This window comes from Lampris incognitus, chromosome 18 (genome assembly GCF_029633865.1).
Source record: "Lampris incognitus isolate fLamInc1 chromosome 18, fLamInc1.hap2, whole genome shotgun sequence".
Lineage (NCBI taxonomy): Eukaryota > Metazoa > Chordata > Actinopteri > Lampriformes > Lampridae > Lampris > Lampris incognitus.
Window position 1 is genome coordinate 6441258 of NC_079228.1, and position 6715 is coordinate 6447972.

The window sequence follows — 6715 nt, forward strand, 5'->3', positions numbered from 1 at the left end:
TAGCAGGTTAAAAGCTGCCTTGCCGTGAGTGCGAGTCCTTCTGAGGTGATCTGTGTCCTTTCGCTCGCAGGCTGTGCATCCAGCACTGTGCTGAATACCTCAGCCTGTCTGTCTGTGGCAACCCAGTGTTGTGGTGCATTATGTCAATCTGTTATTACCGCTTATATGGCCAGTAATAGTGTGTGAGTGGGGGCAGGAGGGCCGTGCTGTGGGACCGGCGCGGGGTTGTGGGGACATCGTGTTAGACTGACACCACGAACACAGAAGAGATCCCAATCCAACAAAAGGAAAAAAAGAAACTGACTCACATCCACCTCCTCTGACAAGCCTTCCAGAAAGGGAGCGCAGGGCGTCCGGGTAGCGTAGCGGTCTATTCCATTGCCTACCAACACGGGGCTCGCCGGTTCGAATCCCCGCGTTGCCTCCGGCTTGGTCGGGTGTCCCTACAGACACAATTGGCCGTGTCTGCGGGTGGGAAGCCGGATGTGGGTATGTGTCCTGGTCGCTGCACTAGCGCCTCCTCTGGTCGGTTGGGGAGGAGGGGGTCTGGTCTCTACTGATGACTGGCTGCAGGTTGCAGTACTGCATGTCAGCTGTGGAGGAGGGGGTCTGGTCTCTATTGATGACTGTGGCTGCAGGTTGCAGTACTGCATGCCAGCTGTTGAGGAGGGGGTCTGGTCTCTACTGATGACAGGCTGCAGGTTGCAGTACTGCATGTCAGGTGTGGAGGAGGGGGTCTGGTCTCTACTGATGACTGTGGCTGCAGGTTGCAGTACTGCATGTCAGGTGTGGAGGACGGGGTCTGGTCTCTACTGATGACTGGCTGCAGGTTGCAGTACTGCATGTCAGCTGTGGAGGAGGGGGTCTGGTCTCTACTGATGACTGGCTGCAGGTTGCAGTACTGCATGTCAGCTGTGGAGGAGGGGGTCTGGTCTCTACTGATGACTTGCTGCAGGTTGCAGTACTGCATGTCAGCTGTGGAGGAGGGGGTCTGGTCTCTACTGATGACTGGCTGCAGGTTGCAGTACTGCATGCCAGGTGTGGAGGAGGGGGTCTGGTCTCTACTGATGACTGGCTGCAGGTTGCAGTACTGCATGCCAGGTGTGGAGGAGGGGGTCTGGTCTCTACTGATGACTGGCTGCAGGTTGCAGTACTGCATGCCAGCTGTGGAGGAAGGGGTCTGGTCTCTACTGATGACTGGCTGCAGGTTGTGAACAGCAATAGTGCAGCACAGTCATTCAATATGATCATTTATCATCTTTTATTGGTATTGTATCAGGATGAAATGTGGATATTATCATATCATAACACACAATCCTGTTGTCTAAATGAATGATTATAAGAAATTATTTCCCACAAAAAAGAGGTCTGAAGTATTTGAGGTTGGAGGAAGTGTTACTCTAAACACCGCAGTGATTCTGGCTTGATGTTCTTGACGTTGCCGGGCAGCTGAGTGAGACGGACCTCGGCTCGATCCTCATGTGGATTTGGTATTTCTGCACATGTAAGCAGATATCGTGACACATATTCATATCGTGTGATTATGATGACGACATTTTCCAGCAGGAAGAACGTGTGCATAGCTCGTGCCGTGGCGGTGGTGGGCGACACCCTCTCAGTCCAGGTGACGGGGTCATTCCCTCCACCTATCGGGGCCGAGGCGCACCACCACGGTTCTTAATGTGACGACAGTCTCTCCTCTCCAGCAGCTCCCTTCTTCTCCTCTGAGCCGGGGAGAGGAGCCGGAGGGGAGCCAGCTCCAGGGAAGGAGCTACGTTACGGCGATACTCCAGAACAGACAGCAGGGGGCGAGAGTGGGGCAACTGTGTGGACACCTTGCGTGGCGTCGACCGAAGCAGGGGTCGCTGCGGTCAGAGGGCACTGAAACGAAGCAAGCACGCCCCTCGTGCAGTCACTGGGCGGCACGCGGGAGCCCCCTGGCATCACGGGGCCAGTCAGAACCTGCCACCACATAGGGATTTTATTTTGGGGGGGGGGGATTTTCCCCCCTTTTTCTAGCCAGTTGTATCCGGCCAGTTACCCCACTCTGGACGGGCCTGGCTTAAGACGCTGCTGAGAGACGGCAAACAGACCCGCTAACAACAGGAAGGAGCACGTGCATGTTGCCTAAAACTCAGAGGATGCGGGGATGGAGGATCCTTCAGCCCCTCCGGTCTCTCTTCTAGATTTTCTTTCTAACCCCCCCCCCCATTTTGTCCCCAATTGTATCCAGCCAATTACCCCGCTCTTCCGAGCCGTCCCGGTCTCTGCTCCACCCCCTCTGCTGATCCGGGGAGGGCTGCAGACTACCACATGCCTCCACCCATACATGTGGAGTCACCAGCCGCTTCTTTTCACCTGACAGTGAGGGGTTTCACCAGCGCGTGGGAGGATCACGCTATCCCCCCTTAACAGGTGCCCCGACCGACCAGAGGAGGCGCTAGCGCAGCGACCGGGACACACACCCACATCCGGCTTCCCACCCGCAGACACGGCCAACTGTGTCTGTAGGGACGCCCGACCAAGCCGGAGGTAACACGGGGATTCGAACCGGCGATCCCCGTGTTGGTAGGCAACGGAATAGACCGCTACACCGCCCAGACGCCGCTCATATATTGATCTGAAGTGACGTCATATTAAAGTGACTGCCCTCTCTCCTGGACATGCACTTACACACGTGTGCGTACGCGTAAGGAGCGTTTTCCCGTCGTTTCCGGGGCTCCGCTGCCGTCCCCCCCCCCCCCCCGCCAGCCTGGGACGGTCCCCCAGCCCGGGACGGCCCCCCCTCCCGCTCTCCTCGATGATTGATTGTACATAGAATCAGGCAGAAAGGCAAAGCGAGGGGACAATGAGGGTTTTAAATGGACATTAGTCCTACAAAAGCCCCATCATGTCACTGCACAATGAGGAAGGTGTGGAGACGGGCAGAGCCGACCCGAGCAGAGCCGACCCGGGCAGAGCCGACCCGAGCAGAGCCGACCCGAGCAGAGCCGACCCGGGCAGAGCCGACCCGAGCAGAGCCGACCCGGGCAGAGCCGACCCGAGCAGAGCCGACCCGAGCAGAGCCGACCCGGGCAGAGCCGACCCGAGCAGAGCCGACCCGGGCAGAGCCGACCCGAGCAGAGCAGACCCGGGCAGAGCCGACCCGAGCAGTGCCGACCCGGGCAGAGCCGACCCGAGCAGAGCCGACCCGGGCAGAGCCGACCCGAGCAGAGCCGACCCAGGCAGAGCCGACCCGAGCAGAGCCGACCCGAGCAGTGCCGACCCGGGCAGAGCCGACCCGAGCAGAGCCGACCCGAGCAGAGCCGACCCGGGCAGAGCCGACCCGAGCAGAGCCGACCCGAGCAGAGCCGACCCGGGCAGAGCCGACCCGAGCAGAGCCGACCCGAGCAGCCTTTTGTTCAGGACCCAGCGCTTGTTTTCTGACCAGGCGCTGTGTAAATTAGTGGATCAGCACCGGGCAGCCTGTTCCGAGTTGGGTTTTTTCCCTCTCCCACCCTTGTAAAGCACACAAGGCCCTTAAGACGTTCACATAAAGGTTGCAGAAGATCATGGCTCTTCTTCTTCTGCAGCCGCACGAGACGGTAGGAGGGCACGCTGCTCTCAGACGCGCGCAGCGCCGCTCGGCCTTCACGTGTTCATTTCAATAAGCCGACCCAGATAGCGGAGCTGCTGTGGCCCGGACCCGTCCCACACCGACACTGCATCCGGCCCACATACCGCGTGGAGTGATGGCACTTGGGCGGTCCGCTCCTGTTTGCCAGATCTGGGCCAGAACCAAGCCATCGCAATGCCGCATGTGCCACATATTTGCCAAAGGTGGCCATATTTGTGTTGTGGTATTTGGGCCACATTCACCATTTACCACACGGGCCACTTCAGGGTCACATCCGGACCACATGTTGCTCAGAGCCACAAAAGGCCCACATGTGAGTTGGCATATGGGGCCATATTTGCTATGATACATGTGGGCCACTTCAGGCTCACATCCATGTTGCCAGGGCCAGAAGAAGACCAGCAGTGCCGCATCACTGCCTGAAGTGGCCCGCATACGGATGCAGTCTGGGTTCCTGTCAAACAGGCAGTTCTTCACCTGTGTCTGCGTCACGTGTTCTCTGCCTTGCAGCTTGATGAGCAGCCATCACAGCCGCTCCGTCAGCCGCTCCGTCAGCCGCTCCACCCCTCTGGAAGGGCAACTGGACGTGCTTTCTTAAGCGCCCAGAGCCCATGTGAGGTGGCCGTAATGGGTCTCGTATCAGCGGAGCATTCAGCACCGCGCTGATATGACGACATTACTGGGCCGCCCATCCGACTGGGGACGGGCGAGGTGCGGAGAGATTCGGGACTGGAATGAGAGGGGCAGTTAGTCCCCGGGTCACAGATAAGAGCTCACATTGCTGAGGCTCTTTTCTCTGATTAAAATAATCTGCTCCTGTATTGTCACCATGTGTGTGTGGTGTGTGTCTGTGTGGGTCTGTGTGAGAGTCTATAAACGGCCCAACTAAAGCACTTGGGGCCTTGATTCTTGTTGGAGGTTATGGGGATGATCAGGGGCGCCTATAAAGAATAGCAGAAAGTTAATTAAAATGATGCATAATTATGCATGATTATGCATAAATATGCAAAATATGCATTTCTCTAAAAATGGCTAAAAACCACTTTTCTCGGCATTTCAGGTGATTCTGAGCATCTTTGATTTTTTTCACCTATATAAAAAAAATTTCTGGGACTTAAATGTTTTGGCATTATGCAAAATATATGCATTTTTGTAAAAATGCACTTATGATCCTCATTTTTTTGGAGGTGGTAGGTATTGTTCCAGAGAGGACCAGAAAAATGGCAGAAAATTAAAATATAATTATAATAATTATTCATAATTATGCATAATTATGCATTTTCTAAAAATGGCTAAAAACCACTTTTCTCGGCATTTTCAGATGATTCTGAGCATTTGGGGGGAGGGAGTTGGAGTGGGGGGGGGGTTTAGAGGCAGGGGGAGGCGGTTAGCTGGCAGGAGGAAGAGGAGGGAGATTTAGACGGGTGGAGAACCAAACCGCTACATTGTAGCGGGGCTCTTCTAGTAATACAATAAAGGACAGAGAACGACAGACAGACATCGGCTGAAATACGGAACATGTTGTTCCCTTAGTCGACTCCTCCCTCCGGGTCCGGACGTGACAGAAGAGCCAGAATGGAGGAACCGCTACCTAAACCAACCTGCTCATGGCGATGCAGAAAGAAGCGGGTGCAGATCGTGTCAGACTCAGCTGGGGCTAACCCAGCCTTGTATCGCTGCTCCCGCCTCTCTTCCTGCACAGGGGCTTTAGTGGGGCTGATAAGGGCTAATCTCAGGCTAGCTGCTGCTCATTTAAGGCAGAGTTTTCCCAGATTTCACACTGATGTTGTGCAACTATCCACTCCCCTACCCCCCCCTCCCTCCCTCCCAGGCTGCCCAGCGGCTGCCCAGCGGCTGCCCAGCGGCTGCCCCGACGTGCGGTGAGCGCTGGGTAGTGTGCAGCATGGACGCTGTGTGGCTCAGCCACGAGCCATGAGCAGACAGCTAATGTCATTTTCTTTTTTACCCCCCCCCCCAATTGTATCTGGCCAATCACCCGCTCTCTGAGCCGTCCCGGTCGCTGCTCCACCCCCTCTGCTGATCCGGGGAGGGCTGCAGACTACCACGTGTCTCCTCCCATACATGTGGAGTCGCCAGCCGCTTCTTTTCACCTGACAGTGAGGAGTTTCACCAGGGGGACGTAGCACGTGGGAGGATCACGCTACCCCCCAGTTCCCCCTCCCATCTGAACAGGCGCCCCGATTGACCAGAGGAGGCGCTAGTGCAGCGACCAGGACACATACCCACGTCCGGCTTCCCACCCGCAAACACGACCAATTGTGTCTGTAGGGATTCCCGACCAAGCCGGAGGTAACACGGGGATTCGAACCGGCGATCCCTGTGCTGGTAGGCAACGAAATAGACCACCACGCCACCCGGACACCCAGCTAATGTCATTTGAAGTCAGATAGAAGCCTGATGAGCTCTGCTGAAAGTCGTCTTACCAGGCCGCTGCAAGTCGGGGTGCTTGGATGTCAAGTAGCTTCTGAAATATGCTCAGTTTACATCTCGCGAGAGGCGCGTGCGAGAGTTTATCTCCGGGGGTTTGATAATTAATGACTCACGCGCCCCCTCTCGTCATGTCTCTGCCCGCCATGTTGTAATATGGCGTCAACAAAATCAGGAACCAGGAAAATGTATTTGTCATTTCATTCCATGCGCCTGCGCACATGAAGCAAAACGAACCATCTTTTCCCCAGCCCACAGCAGTGCAACACAATGACACACACATCCAAACTACCAGGACACACACATCCAAACTACAAGAACACACACATCCAAAGTACAAGAGCACACACACCCAAACTACAAGAGCACACACACCCAAACTACAAGAACACACACACCCAAACTACAAGAGCACACACATCCAAACTACAAGAACACACACATCCAAACTACAAGAACACACACACCCAAACTACAAGAACACACATATCCAAACTACAAGAGCACACACACCCAAACTACAAGAACACACACATCCAAACTACAAGAACACACACATCCAAACTACAAGAACACACATATCCAAACTACAAGAGCACACACATCCAAACTACAAGAACACACACATCCAAACTACAAGAACACACACAT